Below are 19,348 nucleotides of genomic sequence, written 5' to 3' on the forward strand. Positions count from 1 at the left end.
ATAAGCCCTCTGGTGTTTTTCTGTCCAAAAAATTTAATAAGACAGTGTCTTCTTATCGGGGAAACATGGTAGCTCCAGAGAATAAAATTAGAACCAATAATTAAAGATTATTTAGGGAGGCAGGCCCTTTGTATGGTGCTCCTCACACCTTTCAGACCCAGAGAAATTGTGTGAGCAAAAGCAGAGGCCAGAAAGCATAGTAAGTCCCTTCCTTAAGGGTAGGAATTTGAATCTTCCCAAGCATCTAACACATTTTTTCTCCACACGCTAAAAAGTGTTTGTTTTGTTGTTTATATTTCTAAGTAATAGGAGCCACTGAAGGTTTTTGAGGACTGGAATGCTGTGAGCAAAGCTGTGCATTAGGAAGATTACTCTGGCAACAGCATTTAGGATGAATTAGAAGGAGGATAAACTGGAAATGGAAAATCCTCATCTTCTATTGGGGGTTGGAGGCAGTGGTAAAGAAGGAAAAGAGGAGAGAGATACAAGAGATACTATGGAGACAAAATCAATTCAGGATTTAAAAATTAAATAGGGAAGGGATGATTGAAAATGACCAAAGGATATGAGGTTTTAGACCTAGGTTACTAGAAAAAATAATGGCCCCATTCATAGAAATGGGGAAGTTAGAAAGAATTGTTGACAAGGAAAAAATGAGTTAAGATTTTGGCAAGTTAGAGTCCCCGAGATTGTAATAGGACTAAATTTACATCCAAGTTGCTAGAAATAGGAAAATAGCATGGCAAAAGACCATTTCACACCTTCATCCTTCATCTTGATACAGGTAAGTAGAACCTTAGATCTCATTAGTCAGTCAACCAGCCAACAGGTATTTATTAAGCCAGCACCTACCACATAACAGGTATTATGCTAAGCACTGGGAATACAACAAGAGGCAAAAACATTCCCTGATTTCATGGAATTCATAGTCTAATGGGATAGACAGTATGCAACAACTTTATAGAGACAAGATATGTACAGGAAATATTGGAATTCATATTTGGGGAAAGTTACTAGTATTAAGAGGACTGGAAAACTTTTCGTACAGAAGATGGGATTTTAGCTTAGGTTTGAAGAAAATCAAGGAAGTGAATAGGGGAAGGATGAAATAAAAATAGAAAATTGCAGGTGTCTAGTACAACTAGTGACAATGCCCAGTGTAAAAAGGGGGTATTTCATGAAATGACCAGCAAGGAGGCCGGTGTCACTGGAAGCTAAAATATGTGGAAAGGTATCAGGGGACTAAGTTATGAAGGGCTCTAAAGATTGAACCAGAGGTTTATATTTGATCCCAGAGGTGATGATAGGAAGCCACTGGAGTTTATTGAATAGGAGGGTGACATAGACCTTTAGGAAAATGAATTTTACTGCTGAGTAGAGGATGGATTACAAAGGGGAGATTAGGCAGAGAGACCAGTCAGAAAGTTGTCTTCAGTATGAGGTGATAAGAGTCTGGTGACATTAGAGGAGAGAAGGAGGCATATGAAAAGATAGAACAGAGATAAAATCAACAGGCATTGTCAACTGATTGAATTTTGAGGGTGAGAGAGGAATCAAGGGGTGTATGCTTCAATTGCAAGCCAGAGTGAAAGGCAGGATGGTATCGCTCTTAACAGTAATAGGAAAATTACAAAGAGGGGAAAGATAATGAGTTCTTTAGCACTAGAATGAAGTCAAGAAGGTCTAGGTTTGCATCATGCTTCAGACACTCTCTAAGCGTTTGATTCTTCTTCTATAAAATGGGAATAATCAACAGGACCTAACTCACCAGGTTTTTATAAAAACAAGAGAAAATGTATGAAGCACTTAGCTCACATTGCTATCTATTCATTTGAAATATGGGGTAGGAACTAAAAACAATCATAAAACTGGAATTCCAGGTCAATGAGGGTGATAACTTGAAGACACTGAAGTGAATGATACCACTAATGCATATACACAGAGAAAGAAGAGAGTTACTCCCAAGACCTCAGAATTAAATCTGTGTCTAAGGGACAAAAGGCGAAATAGAAGTTGAATGAAAGTTCTGTGTCATAGAAGCATACAAAGGATAAATTATCAAGGGAGTGATGATACATTCATTGGTGACAGAGGATTTAGAAGATTAGACCTGGGAAGAGACCAGTAGATTTAGCAGTTAGGCAATCATCCCTGATAGTTTAGTGCTTGGGACAGAAACCAAATTATGAGAGGTTGAAGAATAATTAAATGATGAAGAATGGTAGGCAGTGAATGTATATAATGTTACTTTCTAGAAATCCAGTAGCCAAAAAAAAAAAAAAGGGAAAGAGATGGAATAGTTCCGAGGATCAATGTTTGCTCTTATAAGGGAAGAACTGAGCATGTTATTTGGTAGAGACCAAGTGGAAAAGGAGAGATTGAAGATGCAGTGTTTTCTTTTTTTTTTTTTAAGTAGCATGTAAGACCTCAAGTTTAATAGGAGATTTTTGCCCAGGGGTAGACATTGTCCAGGGAAATTAAGGAAGGGATAAGAGGACCAAGGATTTGTGCTAACCACATCTTTGGTGGTCCAAGGTACTTTAAAGACAGGGAGAAATTTAATATTGAGGATTCCTATTAGCTATTTAAGAACAGTCAAAAATCATATAAATAAGGCTGTTTTAAAACATCTTAAGTGCATTTGTGGGGGGAAAAGCCATATTCACAGCTTTAAACAATGTTCTGTTTGGATGTGTTTCCACTAGCAGATTATGTGTATACTATGTCAAACTGAACAGTTGTTGACCACTATTAACAACTATTGAAAAAAGAATGTATTTTTAACTTCACAGTTAAATTAAGCATTTGAAACAATACTTAGGTAGCATATCTTAATTACTTAGGTAGAATGAGGAGCAGTTTCATTATGGAACAAATAATTTTAATTTTTTGTGAGGAAGGGGAAAGGATATAGCATTTATGGAAGCTCCTACTATGGGCAACACACTCTATTAAGTGCTTTTTAGACCTATTATCTCATTTTATCCTCACAACTCTTCAAGATAGGTGCTTTTATTGTCCCCATTTTACAGTTGAGGAAACAGCCATAGGTCACAGCTAGTAAGTGTCTGAGGCCTTATTTATTTTTTATTTTTTGCTTTTTAGAGGGTGATTGGGATTAAGTAATTTGCCCAAGGTTACACGGCTAGTTTTTTTGTGTGTGGGTGGAAGTGTCTGAGGCTGGAACTGAACTCAGGTCCTCCTGACTCCGGGGCCTCTTTGCTCACTGTGCCACCTAGTATTCTTTATATTAAAGACAAAAATGTTAGAAAATTACTGAAAAAAGGATATACCTAAGGATCTGTGACAGTTAATTTAATTATTTGAAAATACAGTCACATATTATCATAGGCCTTCTACTTTTCTACTTAATCATTAAAAAAGAATAGTTTAGAACTAAATTATTACACAATATAGGCCAGTAATAGGCTAGAAGACCAGAGTAAATAAGTATAGAAATTCTATGCTAAGCAGCACCTATTTAGATGTCTTGAACACGGCAGATAATCAATATTAATTCATTGGATTTAAACCAGAATTAGGCATTAGAACATTTATATAGTCATTGCTACTGGGAAGGGTGAGACTAGTGGATCTCAGGAGTTATGAGCTACAATAGAAATAAAGCTCTAAATCTAGCACCAATATGATGGGCTCACCAGTCTGCTTAAGACGGGATGAGCTGGCCCAGGTTAGAAAAGGAACCGATGAAAGCTTTGTGCCAATCTGCACTGAAGTCAAGCCTGTGAGCAGCTCCTGCACTTCTAGCCAGAGTGACATAGGGAAACCCAGTACACACACACACACACACACACACACACACACACACAAGAAAGTCTATTTAAACCAGCAAAATAGTTTTTTTTAATATACAGTATAAACTATTATCATAAAATTTTTGGATTTCTTTGTCATTGTGAAATTGTGACAATGTTCTATAAGATTCTACTAAAACCATAAGTACCATGAATAAAATCCAATTATTTATGCCCTTTAGGACTGGTAGCACAAATATACCACTTCAGAGGAAATCCTCAAGGGTTCTCTAAGTCTGACAGAAACTGACATGGAATCAGGTGGAAGTAGGCAAATCCTGGTCCCACACTACACTGGCTTACCTTTCTCTATGGGCTAAATTCTGTTATTATCCTAATTTTGCAGTTGAGGAAACTGAGTCAAGTCACTTGCCCAGCTAGGATCACACAGCTAGTAAGTAGTAGTCTAATGGGACATATAGAATAGGAATAAACAAAAACACATAAACACCTTAGACATTTTTCCTCTCTGCCCTATTTTCTTCAACTATAAAATAAGGGTTGTAGATTCTGTAATCTTCAAGTTTCTTTTTAGCTTTAACAAAGGCAAGAGTATATAGGAAAATGTTAGACTCTAGGCAAATTTTTCAGACTCACGCATAGTCTCTTTAAATACCAGGTCATGAGGCCAGGTTTAGATACTTCTAAATGAATATTAAATAGTCCTCCAACCTTGGCATTTAGTTACTTATTTACAAAACTTGACCCATTCCTTTCTCTTGGTACCTTGGTAGCAGGGAGTTTTAAAAATGCTTTCCATTAAGCAATGGAGAGCACATCGTTTTGAAAATACATTAACAAACAAGGGTACCTCAAAAAGAGGTAACCAGGATGGTAAGGAGTCCTGAAAGAGTACTAAATGATTATTTAGAATAATTGTGGATGATTAACTTTGAGATCACTAAACTTAGGGGTAGACATGATAGGTGTCTTGAACTGTTTGAAAGACTCTTACCTGGAAAAGGGATTAGATTTGTTCTTCTGCAGTGGGTGGTAGTTTTAGAGAGGCAGTTTTAGGCTGGATATAAGAGAATAAGGGCTATCCAGTGGTGAAATGGGCTCCTTCGGGAGATAAATTATCCTCTAACTGAAGAGTCTTCAAGGAGATGCTAAGTGACCTCTTCTTGGTACTGTTGTAAAGGGAACCCAGGCTTCAGGTCGTCACATTGGACTAGTTGACCTCTGAGGTGTCTCAGGACTTGTAATTCATCGTAATTCTGATTCCAACAGGCAGTGGATAGATCAGAACTGTTTTTTTACTCACCCAGTGAAATATCAGGTTATCAAATCGTGACCCAGTTATCTACTCCTAAGGAAAATGAAAAATGGGTATTCAGAGAAATGGGGAATTATAAACCAAAAGCAGTAGAACCACTAACCTGCCTAAATTACAATTATCAGAAAGTACTCACTTCTCTGTTAGATTATCAAAATTTATTCTAAATTCTTGCTAAATTTACATAAATTTATATTGATATATTTATTATACATATTATTATAATATATTTGTAAATACAATTTAAATAAAAGAAAACAATAATACTAATAACAATGAATTTAACTGCCTTGAAACCAAGGTATTTTTTGAAGTGCTTCTGACTCAGTAAACTCTACCCCTACTCTCCTACCCACCCCAATGGTCAGATTTTCAAATTCCTAGCTTTCAAGATGGCATCTTTTTTTAATTTTATTTTTTGCCAGCAGAGGAGCTATGGTATTAACATTTTTTTTAATTTCTTCCCCTTTTTTTTTCTTCCCTAGTTGCACAGTATCAGTTAGTTTTAGCCATGAACAGCAGTCTGGTAAATAAACTTAAGGTATTGATCCTAATTAAATTTATGTAAAAAAAATCCAACACATTTCTCCACTTCTCCACTTTACACTGCACACACCTTCAAATAAATTGTCAGCCGACACTCAAATTGTATTACAGAACAGATCTGAAAGGCACCAGGTCAAAGGTTTTTCTCTGAGATAGTTAAGAGTATGAAATTTGCTAATTGAGGAAGCCCTAGTCTTAGAAATAAGTACCAAAAGCATACTCCTGTCTTTAGGATTACCACTTTATAAAGTATAAACAATATGAACTATTCTGATATGTTGTTGTTGAGTTGTTTCTGACTGTGACCCCATGTGGGATTTTCTTGGCAAAGATGCTTTGATATAGGTAGTAAAATAAAACCCACTTTTGGCAAATAATTTTAAAGACCGATTTCTTTTTAAACAAGCTTATTGACCTAAGCATCTGTCTTACAAGTTAGAATACTAATAATTTTCTGTAATGAATTTAGCAGTTTGCAGAACATCCTGGTGTCACTATGAAAGCTATTTCAGTATTCCAAAGGATCCAGAATTTCTTTTGTGTGGGTACACATACTATACTGTAGGGATTCCTAACTTGGGATCCACAGGCCCCCTAAGTTGATGGATAGATTTCATCAGGTCGATGAACTTGGACAGAAAAAAAAAAGTTACATCTTTATTTTCACTAACCTCTAACTGAAATTTGGCATTTCCTTCAATTACTTTAAAATATTCTGAGAGGGTTTCCACAGGCTTCATCAGATTATGAACAGGATCCATGACAGAAAAAATTAAGAACCCCTAATCTGATGAGTTTTTGTGACCAGGGTTCATCATCCTGATAACTCTACAAACTTAATTATGCTAATCTTTAAACAGGCACAATGTCTCCATCACAGAGCCAGGACCAGAGGTTTTCCCAGTTTGATAGGACTTTTCTCAGAGTATGTTACATTAGATAGTCAAGGACCTAGCATGGGGAGAGGGAGTAATTTAATGGAAGCTGGTGGATAAAATAAAAATTCAGTTCAGTAAACATGTAACTGCTTCCTATTTGAAGGGCACTCTCAAAAAAGACAGTTGCTGCCCTAAATCCATAACTACACAGCTAAATAAATACAAAACCCAGTAAATTGTTCAGTCCTTGAAGGCTATGACTTTATTTCTTCTTTTGTTTTTTGTATCCTCAGTATTTAGCACAGTTCCTGGTGCATAACAGGCACTTAATAAATGTGTACTGGCTGTTAAAGCAATTTCAGGAAGCCTCAACTAATAATTGGTGAGAATAAGGAAAAACTTCTTGGAGGTGGTAGGTGAGCTTGAATGAAGCTGGGGATAGTAAGGAAACAAGGTGAGGAAGAAATGCAGTGAGGCCTGGAGGAAGGTTAGGCAAAGACAAGTTGGTAAGCTAGTAAACCAGCTAGCCAACATGTAGAGCTTGTAAAGGGGAATAATGTGAAATTAGTCCAGAAAGAATAGATGAGAGCAATTGTGGGAGGTCTTATAAGATTGAGGACTTGGTATATATTCTTGAAGAAATAAGGAGTCATTTGAGGTTCTTGAGCAGTGGAATATGTTCAAACCTCTATCTTAAGACAAATTTGACTTTTGTGAAGCATAGATTTGGAGAGGGGATAGACTAGGAACAGAGAACTAAACTAAACTGAAGTGGGGTAGGGGTGTGAACTAGAGTGAAGGGGGTGGCTGTGCCAGAATCAAGACTCAGAACTAATTGGTTAGATGGGGAGAGGGAAAGAGCTGAGGATGACTGACTAATCTTACAGAATAGAGTAACAAGGATGGTGGTTCGTCCTCATGAGAAACAGGATAGTGTGGGAAAGAAAAATCAGAGGTCAAAAGCAATCTCAGGATGGAGCCAGAGACAGCAAAGATAACCAAATGAAAATCGAGTTACTTGAGCTAGATGGACTCTGTCTGACGTCCTGCAGTGCTAAATCCATGATTTATCGAATGGGACCACTTTACTTAGCAAATAACTAAGTCAAAAAGACCCAAGGAACCAAATCACAGGATCATAGCTATAGAACTGGAAGGGCTCTCAGTAGCCAAATTAGTCAAGTTCTCATTTACAAATGTGGAAACTGAGGCTTGGGGAGGTTAAGCAACCTACCCACTGTTACCCACGGGTGACCACTGGCTCAGACCAGTGAGGCTTCAACTGCAACGTGCTACCTACAGAAACTTAAAGTAACAAACAAACTAGGTAAGTAAAAGAAGACCTTTTTATTCCGTAATGTATACCCCACCGTACGCCAAAAACTCGGGCCCGTTCTGAGTGCTGATAATTCAGCTTTTACCAAGAACTGCAATGAGACTTTTATTAGTGTAGTCAGTAGTCGTAATTGAATTAAAGAGGAAGGGATTTGTCCACGCAGAGTCTCTCTTGGACAGTGTGCCGTACATGGAGGCAGCCTGGAGAAGGGAAGGAGTCACTTGATCCTCAAAAACCATTCCTTGTGAACTCCCTAAATCGTGTCCAGAGATGCCACCAATACCCTTTCTGACTGAGGCTTCGGGCAGCACGCGTCCGAGCCGGCAGCAGCGCAGAGACTGACGGATGTGCTTAGACACAAACACACTCATCTCATGGGTAAATACACACAATTTTACAAGCACTCTCTTGTTTCAGGAGTGTTTGTTTCTAAAGGATCGGTTGCGCCCCGTTTTCATTTACATTTATCCGCAACCACACTTGTTTATTACGATCTATTCATTAAACGGCAAACTACCTACAGACCCTAGCTGCCTTGCTGCAGCGGTTGGCTTAGATCTCTGTGGTTGAGGCGTGAGAGACAACGCATGCGCCGTCACAGCAACTAAAGGATGTGGGGGGGGCGCGAAGAGTTTGACGCGCATGTGTAAAAGACTCGAGGGAGGGGGTGGAGAGTTGGGTGGGGTTTTTGCGCATGTGCAAAAGTTGTTGGGAAAGTGGAGGGGGGAGGGTTGAGGGGAGAGGTATTGACAGTAGTAGCTGCCCGCGTTCCCGGCATGCCCCGGGGCGGCGGGGTTGGCTCTAACGAATTTGAATGAGGAGCCCTTGCGCTTTCGGCGCCATTTTCGAGTGATGCCTGATCGCATCAATTCAGCGGGAGAGACTGGTCACTCTGGTCCGGGTGGAGAACCCTATGGAGAACCCGCCGAAAAAAATTTAAAAATCTAAAAAAATGTCCTGTAGATGGAGGCGGTTCGGGGAGCTTCACTGGGGCCAGCGCCATCGGTAAGGAAGCTGAGGAGACGGTGGAACGCCAGTAGGGAGGCGGCAGCGGCGGCAGAGGGGGAGGGGGTTCTGGGGAAAGGGCGCAGAATCCGCCCTCACCCAGGACGGGAAATTTTCCCCAGCTCCGGGACCGGGGCTAACCTGGGCGGGAGGGATTGGGCGGCGGCCGGTGGGATGTGGCGGGAGAGGGAGAAGTGGAGGTGGGGGAGGGGAGCTTAGTTTGAGCGGGACCCGGCTGAGCCGTGGCGGTCGCGCCGAGGCCGCCGCGGGATCTGTCATCCCTGCTTCTCCGCGAGAGCCGAAGGGAGGGAGGGTCGGAGTGGGGGCGGCGGGTCCTGGCGGCCGCGCTCCTTGACAGCGGTCGGCGGGGTGTGCCCTTGAGCTTCTCCCGGCGTGCGCTCGCCGGGACTCCGCATTTCGGAGTTCCCAGGAGCTGGGTGCCTCGCGCCCTTATCCTGGTCCTCTGACCGACTCTTCCTCGACCAGGAAACTTGGGGGGAAGGGGGGAATTCAAGAGCCTGAGCAACCGGTGTCCGGAGGCCCGGCAGTGGGCAGAGCTGACTGCCCGCAGCCCAGGTGGACACTTATTCCTCGTCGCGAGCCTGGCCCAGGACGTCCCGAAGGGAGGGCTGGACACCCCGCTGTCGCTGCCCCCCCCCAGTCCAGTTCGGGGAGCTGGGAGGGAGGAAAATTGTAACGGCGCCTAATTTCCCCGGGGCGGGGGCGGGGGTTCGGAGGTGGCACCCCTGCTCTGGCCTCTTGTTCCCTCCTGCGGTTTGTCGGGTTTGGTTTTGTTATCACGGTACGGTGAGGTTCGGGGGTGCAGCTCCCTCCTTTTTCTTCGGACCTAGTTTACTTCTGTTCCTCAAACGCGTTGCAGTCAGAGAAAAGGCGATTTGCCAAGCGTTTGTTTCCCCCGAAAAGTCTTTCCTTGGACAATCAGATGATTTATCCACCTCCATCTCTGGTAGAGAGCGCGCTTGTCTCGGTGGGGTAAGGAAGTGTTACTTGTCGTTGGCTTAGTCGTTGTAGGTGGTTCCCCGTTGATTTCCAGGACCTTCTTGCTCAGCAGCTCCTGAATGACCGTGGTGATTGGTTTAACTTCATTTATGTAATGTACCTGGTAAAATAATTTCGGTAAAGATGCGTGTTCTAGATCTTGCATGCACCCCCTTCCCTCTAAATCGACCGATTAACCTCTCTCTGGGGAGTACTTGGCATGTGGGGCGCTCTCCCTGGGAAGATGGTTTTTCCTTCAGTTAGTCATTGGGTTGTTCACGAGGGGAATAACGATGCACGGCAAACACAATTCACGCACTGTTAGCTGGGGACTGGATTGAAGATTGGGTTTATTCCGGAATTACTATATGGATTAAGTTGGGGGGGGGGGTGGCCTTTCTGACTGGTCTTTTCGAAAGAAGAAACATAGGGGGAAGGTAGTCCCATGATTTTCAAATTTTGCATGGTATTGGACCCAAAAACACAGGACTGGAGGGTATATCTGTCTCTTGCCCCCCTGATTGGCTGGCAAGAAGCGGTTCGGGAGTTTGAAGGTTTAACTGGATGGTGGTATTTTCGATTTCCCCCTGTCCCTGGGCTAATTAATGCTGAGAACCTGTAAATTTTACTTTGGACTCCTGTAGCTCGGAAATAACTAATTAATGGAAGGTGGACCATCGAAGAATGGTGTTAAAGTTTAAAATCGTTTTTAAAGACTTCTCAGCTATCTAAAGTTTTTGATTTTTAAGTAAAACAGAGAGAGACCATGACTTCACAAAATAGTCATCTAAGGCAACACATTTAAGACTTTCTTATTTTGAAACCTTAGTTTTCAGTGGTTAATGAAGCAAATAAGCGATCTTTTTAAAAATTAGCTATGTTAAAGTTAGACTTTATTTTCTTTACTTTTATTTTGATTTAGATCTTTTTTCTTTGAGAGAAAAACAGCCTGTTTATGTGTGAGTGAATACACAGATTTTTATTTTTATATATATATTCACACATATACATATATGTACACATGTATTTTAACCGAAATTTAAACTGAAAAGTTTTTGCTACAGGTTTTCGGGTAGGAAACAAAACTTTTATAATGATATTTTATGAAAAAAATCAGTAAATACGAGGTTTGGTCAGTTGGCCATTAATTTTCAATAAATTTATGCTGCTAAAGAATTTAGATTACGTAATAGGTAAACATTATGCATATGTGTGTATCTTATTTAATTCTTTTGTTGAATTCACTACCTAGAAATGACCCTTTCCCTTCCTTAACTTTATTTTTTAGTAATTGTACTTATTTAAATACTATTAGAAGTAGATTATTTTCCGATATATTTCTGAAACTGTCATTCTGATTTCAGTTGGGCATAATAAAAGAAAGGTGGGTGTGGTTTTCAGAGAAAAGTAGTAAGTGCTGATAAACCAGGTGTCTGTAGATGCTATGCAGATAATTTTTTTTATTTCCTAGGTAGATTTTCCTCATATTTTGACTTATATGATGGAACATTTTCATTTTGTTTTTAAATTCTCACATTAGGTAAAGGATATGTTCTTAGAAAAAATGCAAGTAATTTTTTAATAAAATATTTAAAGTGAAATACTTTTTTATGACATTCAAATTGATAAATTGAAATTACCTTGTGATCAGACTAATAGAATTGTTTATAAACAGAATCTTGTATGTTTTTCGTTTCTAGGTTGTATAGTTTAAAGAATATCTTATTTGAAGGAGGGATTGCCTTTAAAGAAAATTTTAGGGAATGAAAGTATTAAATGATCACTTATTAGAATTGAATGTGGGTCATAATTTCGGGGTTTTTTTACTTTTCGTTTTCCTTTTAAAGGTGTTATGAGGGTTTTCAGAGGAAAGGAAATGTTGGATTTAATGATATTGGTAAAATTAACCATAAGGTGCCTTTATTTTAAATCTCTTTCAATTTATTTTGTATTTAGAAAACCTTTCACAAGAAAAAGGTAATGATGTCATGAGTTTCAGATGCAACAGATAGTATCGTTTTGAACTCGGTGTATGAATGGGTGTTAGTGGATAATGATAATAAAATGAACTAGATTTTAATTACTTCTAATGTGATTTCTAGCTAACAGTGAAACTTGACTTGGTTTTTGTGATAATTAGACATATTCCAACAGGTATAAATTAAGTGTGTACTTATACACCTTGATTTCTGTATGGAATACTGTTTTATTTATTAGTATACATGAACACAGAGTACTCTGCCAGTAATTGTGGTTATTATATATTGTGATAATAGAGTGGTTTTACTTTTAATTTAATGTTCTGTTTACTTGTAGTGGGAGTAAATTATTAGGGTACTTGGTTGGTATTGTGTGGGTTACCAGAATATATAACTTTAATTTTTAAAATATTTTTATTTACAAAAGTGTATTTTTGATTTGTTAACTAATTCAGTCAAGCAACAGGCATTGATTAAGTAGCCTACCATTTGCCAGATACTGTGCTAATCAGTGGGCATCATACAAAGAAAGGCAACCCCAGTGTTAGGCAAGATCAAAAAAAAATATTTTTTCACTGGAAAAAAAGGTAATTTTTTCTTTTGGTATGACATTAACATTCTATGTATATAAGGCTTTTGTATGACAACATTGCATATTTTTCTAGTCACCTTAATAATTGATTTTTTAATAATCAATACTATAGCCTATGGCAAAACTAAAAGCACTTTGTTTTTCAAACTTTTTCCTTTTGCTTTATTTTTTAACTGCCTCCATTTAGGGTGTTGTGTGAGGCCTTTTGTTTAGAGTTTTCTATTGTAGAGTTTTCTATTCTATTGTAAGTGTAGTGACTTCAATCATAATAAAATGTAACCTACAGAAAGAAATTTTTGTAGAGTAATTATATTTACCGAAAGGAAGAGTGTGCTAAAAGACCTAGTGTAAACTCACTTTATTTTTGCATTCAATAGTTTATAGGAAATTCAAATTAAATAACTAGTTTCTTTTTTTTTTTTTATTAAAGAGCATGAGTTGACAAAATTTTGTCACTTTGTCAAATTGTTTTAAGTTGTTACTTGAAATTGGCCCTTGTGTGAAGACTTCTGTCTTTGTTTAATGGAGCTTAAATCCACACATGTATTGATTTGTTTAACCCTTTCTAAAAAGAACAATATGACTTTGATTTTACTGAAAAAAACATGTTAGATAACCGTGTCTTATTAGAGATTTATTGGAAATATGGTTTTTAGAACTAATAATGATACAGATTTTTATCTCATTTCTTCAATAAATGCCTCCCCCAACATTCCTCCCCCTATCCCCAATCTTCAGGACCAAAAGAGTTCCAAAGCAAAACTACACTTTTATTCATGTATTAGAATTTTGAATTTTCAAGCAATATTTCTATTTAATTTTAGTTTATTTAAGTCCATTTACAATTCTTATTTTGGAGAAGTAGTACATTAATGCTAGGTTTATCACTATTAATAATTTATGTTCATGCACATTCATATTGCAGTCTGATTTACTGTATTTATCTCTGAGGATTTTTTTTCCCAATCACGTTTCCTCATAATGAGGGAAATAGATAAGGCCTTCATTAAATTGCTTTAACATCTAAAATAACATCAATCTTTTGAAAAACAAATAACAGATATTTGAATTTGGAGGGTTCAAATATGTCCAGTAAAAAAGTTCTGGACTCTATTGTAGTATTTTTCATAAAGGATATTTAACGTACTAAGAAACAAGCAGAGAGAATATTTGTTTGTGCTATCACAAAGAAAGTTGATGGAAATTTTAATCTCATCCATTACTGCTGCATTTGTTCAGAAGCAAATGCCAGAATGTCACCTACAAATAAAGTCTTCCCAATAGAAATGAAAGTTAAACAGAAAACTTAGTGCTTGTAGTTTCTGAAAGTGTTTTCTTAACAGTGAGAAGTTATTTAAGAGTGTTTTCTTAACAAAATAATATATGATTTCCTTACAGACTGGAATTACACAATATTTTTGTACTACACTTGAAATTTGATTCCTTATGTTTTAGAATTCCTTCTCCACCTTTTCTCCTTGCCCTATACATATGACGTTAATATTTGGTTGATAATGTGCTTAATCTTCTACTTTAATTACCCTTGTCAAAATAATATTGTCTCATTTAACAATCTTAACATTTTTTTCTTGGATTATACTGCTTTAAAAATAGCATCCCTTCTATAATTTTAAACTCACTTAAGAAAATGTATTGAAGTATATACATGTATATGGATAAGTTAAGTAGATTCAAATATTTTAGTTGGTCTTTGGAGGATTTTGCATATTGGAGGAATACTTTTGGATTATCTTCTGGACAAATGTTGCATGTGAAAGGTTTAAAAAATCTTGAGAAATAAAGATAGTTTAAAATTTTTTAAGCAAAAATGGAAAACTTCAAGTACTAAAGTTCACTTTTATTAGTTAATATTTGCCATCATTCTTTGATAATAAAAAATAGCATTTAATGTTATCATTGAAACATCAGAAAGCTAAATAATAAATGGTAATGTACAATTGGTCACATCATTCTTAGCATGAGACATACCAAAATGATTTGCCAAATAATCATTTCAGATCTGTTTCTTGCTTGTAAACAAAAGTATCTTTTTTGCATAAGTTTTGATTGAATGGACTCATTGTACTATGGTCCTTCCTTTATGTTTTCTGTTATCTAAACTTTTATTTCAAAATTGTATATTAAGGACTATTATAGAAGACTACCGTAGTAAATGCTACTCTTGATAACATTCATTTATATTTGTGTCATTATTTAAAAGTTTGATAATTTGGGGACAAAGTTAATTAAATAATTTGTCCCAAATGCACCACCATCCTTTTAGCAATTTAAGGAGTGGTATATTTTAGGAAAAGCTGTTTAGCCACTCCAAAATTACCAAACTTTTTTTTAAAGATGTAAACTAACATTTTCAAGAGTAACATATCTTGAGAAGTCATTCCAATTATTCACATTCACAACTCTTATTAGAGTTGTGGAATTACCTTACTTAGTCATACAATAGTTATTACAGATACCTCATATCTTCTCCCATCCTTCTACTTTATGAAATGAATGTTGTAGGAAGAAATGAAAGCAGAAACATATCTGATTTGAAGAGCCTTTTGATGAGAAAAAAACATATCACAGGTGTTTCTAATCAACCAGTCTTTCAAAAGAGCAATATTTTCACATTAGGACTTCCCCTGAACATAAGCAAGGTGAGGGTCATTTTGATGACCTTACATCTATGTTTAAGGATCGACTACAGAACTGTGTCGGAAATCTGTTGAGTGTCTTCGAACTATAATACATGGCATTTTTATTGCAGGTTTTGACCTTTCTATTGAGGAGAACTGATTCTGGAGAACAAGTTAACTTCTGTGATTGAAAACCCCTATATTCTACTTGAAAAGAGATGGGAGATTAAGGTAGATTAATGAATTTATTACTTCTGTGATTTCGTATTTAAAAACTCAAAATTGTATATTTGGCTTTTGATATATAATTGCATTGTTGATATAGTTTAGGATTTTAGTTAAAGTTAGTTTAAACTTTTTATTTGTGGAGAAAATTTTAAATTGGCCCCTCCATCAGTGAGGGGCCAACTTAGTTGTAAAAAAACTGAGTTGGTAAGCAGTTTTGGGGAGTAAAAGAAATTGACCACAAAGTGATTCTCTTACAGATTGTTTCTCCATCTGAAATTTTAATGGGGGTAAGAAGGGGAAAGTATGCATTATTAATGTGGGGTTTTTTTTTTTTGTTTTTTTGGATTTATTTTTGTAAATAAGTCCCTTTGTGTTTTGCTACAGATTTTTGTTGAAATAAATTAATATTTGGGTAATTTTGAGAGGTGGGTTCTAGCTAGTCTGCAAAATTACTTTTCAAGAAACACGCATTGGTAAAATTGATAATGTTAAAAGAAGTGAATATGACATTAATATCAAGCTCTGATCTAGAAAAGAATGCCAGTTTGGTTGAAACTGAAAACCCCACTTTCATTTAAGCAATAATAGTCTTACATGGAGCAAAATGTTTAAATTGGTCAAATCACAAATTGTAATAAATGCTAATTTTTTGTGCTAAATCGTAGAATAACATGCCTTTTTATGCCTTTAATTTTGTAGGAAATTATTTAATAACTAACTTTAAAATAACAATTTTTATTCTGGAATCTTTTCCTTTTGGTCTGGACATTGGGAAATTTAAGCTAATGACAAGGGTTTTCCAAATAGGAACTTTTAGTCTCTTACACTAAACTGTACAGTTAAAATAATATCAAAAATAGTAACATTTTCAAATAATGTCATCTTGAATTTTTTTTTATATTCCTTAACAGAAGGTTCTTTATATCTTATTTTGCATGAAATCCCCAAACTAGATTTTTAATAAGTGGTGTAATTTGAATTTTAAAATAACTGGAGTTATAATTTGTTTTTACAAAACTTGCTGTTTGGTCATTTTTAAATAGCATGAAAAATTTAAGTTTGATTTTTAGTGTTCACAAGATTTTTTCTGGGGGGTTTTCCCTGTTGAGTGTTATCTCTTTTCCAATATATTAGTCCTTTAAGTCCAGGAAAAGCAGTCTTTTAACATTTGGAGTAAATGGAATCAGTGTAAACATATCACAAAGGTACTTTTTTGACTAAATCATAATGGTTTTTTATTTAAACTTGTAGTAGCAAATACATGGGCTATACAAAATGTGTGACTATTTAAATAAATATAAAGTTGTGTCTTTCATTAGAGGACAGTTGGGATAAGGATGAGTAATTTTTCTTTCTCCTCCCCTTCCCTCAATACAATTCTAAAACATAATTAAGCATTAGCATCTTGTGCTTAGAATTTTTTTTCATTTACTAGAAATGTATAGGTGTAACTAGCTGATAATATTTTTTCTATATTTTCCCAAATAAGTCATAAATATTGTCTCTTATCAGAAAAAGAACATCCAAAAGAAAGGTGAAACTTTATATAATCATCTAACTATTTAGAATGAGCCAGATTGAATATATCACTTTTAAATTCAAAATGTAGCAGTTAGAGGAAATGTACATTTTCCCCAATGTTTGTAAATAAATATTATGTTTTTTACTATTTTAGTGATTATATGTTCTTTGAGGGCCATTTCATAGAATTGCATTTTCCAGACTTAAACCACTTAATGCACACAAATTTCAAAAACTTAAGTTTAGTAATTTACCTAGATCTTTAAAAATTGTGTAAGGTGTATTTACTTTTTTCTTTTCTCTTTTTAGTTGTGGGCAATTTTGCCTGACTGAAAAACTTAAACTAAATAGATAATGCTTCTTATTTAGGAGATTAAAGGTCACTAGAAGGGTGTAACTGGTTATATAATATACTTCTCCTTTTGAAAGGGGTGAGGGAAGATTTTATAAAATTGTAGCTGTTTTAGTTTAGAAATTACTTGACTACATAAACTTTATTTAGGTAACAGTTTGTCAACATTTTTTGGTGGCATCTTTTATTTTCATACTAATACTTGTCATTACTTTTTTTCATCATTTATATTCCATATGTTTTCAGAATTCTCAACATATATATATGCTTTTGCAGAGAAAATCATAACTGGTTGCAAAATGTGGTTATCCTGTCAAAATGTTTGCATTCTATTAGAATTTTTATAATTTTTGGAACTGTTGGTTTTCCTGAGCATTTCAATAACAGACTAGAAATACAAATAAATCATATGATGAATAGTACTATGTATGTAGTGTATTAACAGAGTTACTTTAATTTTAGATAGTTTCATCTGCTGTAAAACTTTAAAGTATTAATGGCAATTTTTTCACCCTGGGAAGTTTTTGGTGGCAAATTCATTGTTATTTTTAAGCATTTGGCTTCATGTTTTTATTTTTATCTCAATGACAAATATTTTTAAGTTATATTTATAGTGTATGTTTTTTAAAGAAAAAAATATCTAATAATTTAACACCTAAAGCACTATTAAGTGATACTTTGGGTGGATTTTGTTTCTTTTTAGAAAAGATTAATGTAAAATAAGCTGGAAATATTTTGGGTGCTTATAAAGTAATATTTCTTACACAATTTAAGGCTATTCCTAGCTAAAAATGTTACTGCTCTGATATTTTATTCATGTGTACATTACTGGGAGTTGGTTTTGCTTTTTTTGTGACTAGATCATCGTTTGGAGAAGAAACAGCATGTTTCATAATGTGGTTGATGAGACATCTGATTAATCCACTAGTTAAAGTTTGGGGAATCCACTAGTATTTTAAAATATGGTTTGAGAAATTTTTAAAAATCATCTTTAGATGTTTACTATAGACTTTTTTTCTTTACTATGAATGACTGGGATTTTGTTTTAGTTTGGTGTTTTCTGTGCCTGTGATTTTGGGGTGTTTGTATTTTTTGATGCATGGCTCCTGTGAAAATAAACACAAGGAATGTAATTTCTTGTGGGCATGGTCAAAATTAGACTTATCTTCTACTATTCTTTTTACATATCACTTTTATAGTGAAATTGAACATTATTTGGTTTTTAATAATGAACAGAGAAATTGCTTAGTTCTGGCCAAATTTTTATTTAATATTCTCTTAAGGACAACTTTAAATTATGTAAATCATTGCATAAAATTTAATGTTGCACATATTTCTTCTAATACCATATAACATTTCAGGACAGGCAATATTTGTATTGGTTAAATGATGTGGATAATACTTTAATTCTCATTTATATACCAATAAATATCTATTGAGTTATCAGCTAAGTTCCTGTTGTATTAAAAAGTGGAAGTATCATTTTGAAGCTTATTTTTAAAACAGTTGTGTGTTTTTTTAAAGAGAAGGCCAAAATTTGTTTTTCTTTCTATATGAGAGTTTGAAGTTGTAGTACTCAGGGGCCTGCTGTTTTTTCTTGTTGTATGGGACTCTAATTCATATTTTATAGGTGAATATAGATGAGATACTTGAACTTGTTTAAGTTTATATGGAAAGACTTGGTAAAATCTCTAGTATAGTTCACATTAGTTCCTCATCTCTTACTTCTGCAAGCTAAATTTGGAGGAGTTTAGGTAATTGAATTAGTAATTGGGTATAAATTTGTCAATTCAAGGTCATGTTATATCATTAAAAGGAAATGAAAACTCACAAAAATATAATCGTATTTTCCCCCCTCAATGAGCAGATGCTTTGCTCACAGCAGTGTACCCCAGCCCACTGCTTAAGCAGCTGCTGATGGGTACATCTTCCCAGTCCTTGTTTCTGCCCCCTTCAAGCTGGCAACAAGGGCTTAAGGAATCTCTGCTTTTTGTCAACTGCTAAACATTAAAAATATTTGTGTGCAAGAGTGATGGTGTAAGGGGCTATCCACCCCATTAGCCACTGAGTACCTGAGAGGGACTCAAATACCCATAAGCATACACAGATTATTGACAATTTAGAGGAAATTATTCTTCACAAAAAACACTATTATATACTGTATTGGTAGCTTATTCATTAC

At 35.8% G+C, this 19,348-nt stretch overlaps 1 long non-coding RNA gene across 10 annotated transcripts in view; it reads left to right on the forward strand.

The window, feature by feature from the left end:
- The window catches only part of LOC138142566 (uncharacterized), a 153,647-nt gene that overhangs the window by 46,031 nt on the left and 88,268 nt on the right, over positions 1-19,348 (forward strand). For 3 of the 10 annotated variants that reach the window (XR_011163471.1, XR_011163468.1, XR_011163470.1), the window contains exons 1-2: positions 8,582-8,856; positions 15,197-15,296. This is a non-coding gene — a long non-coding RNA (uncharacterized lncRNA). Of the gene's footprint in view, positions 1-6; positions 8,857-15,196; positions 15,297-19,348 lie in introns of those variants that run through there. The other 7 variants (XR_011163463.1, XR_011163467.1, XR_011163465.1 and 4 more) reach the window with 7 other exon arrangements.

The sequence above is a fragment of the Petaurus breviceps genome, unplaced genomic scaffold (assembly GCF_028583685.1).
Source record: "Petaurus breviceps papuanus isolate PSGF00001 unplaced genomic scaffold, PetGlider_PUasm1.0 90594, whole genome shotgun sequence".
NCBI classification, from domain to species: domain Eukaryota; kingdom Metazoa; phylum Chordata; class Mammalia; order Diprotodontia; family Petauridae; genus Petaurus; species Petaurus breviceps.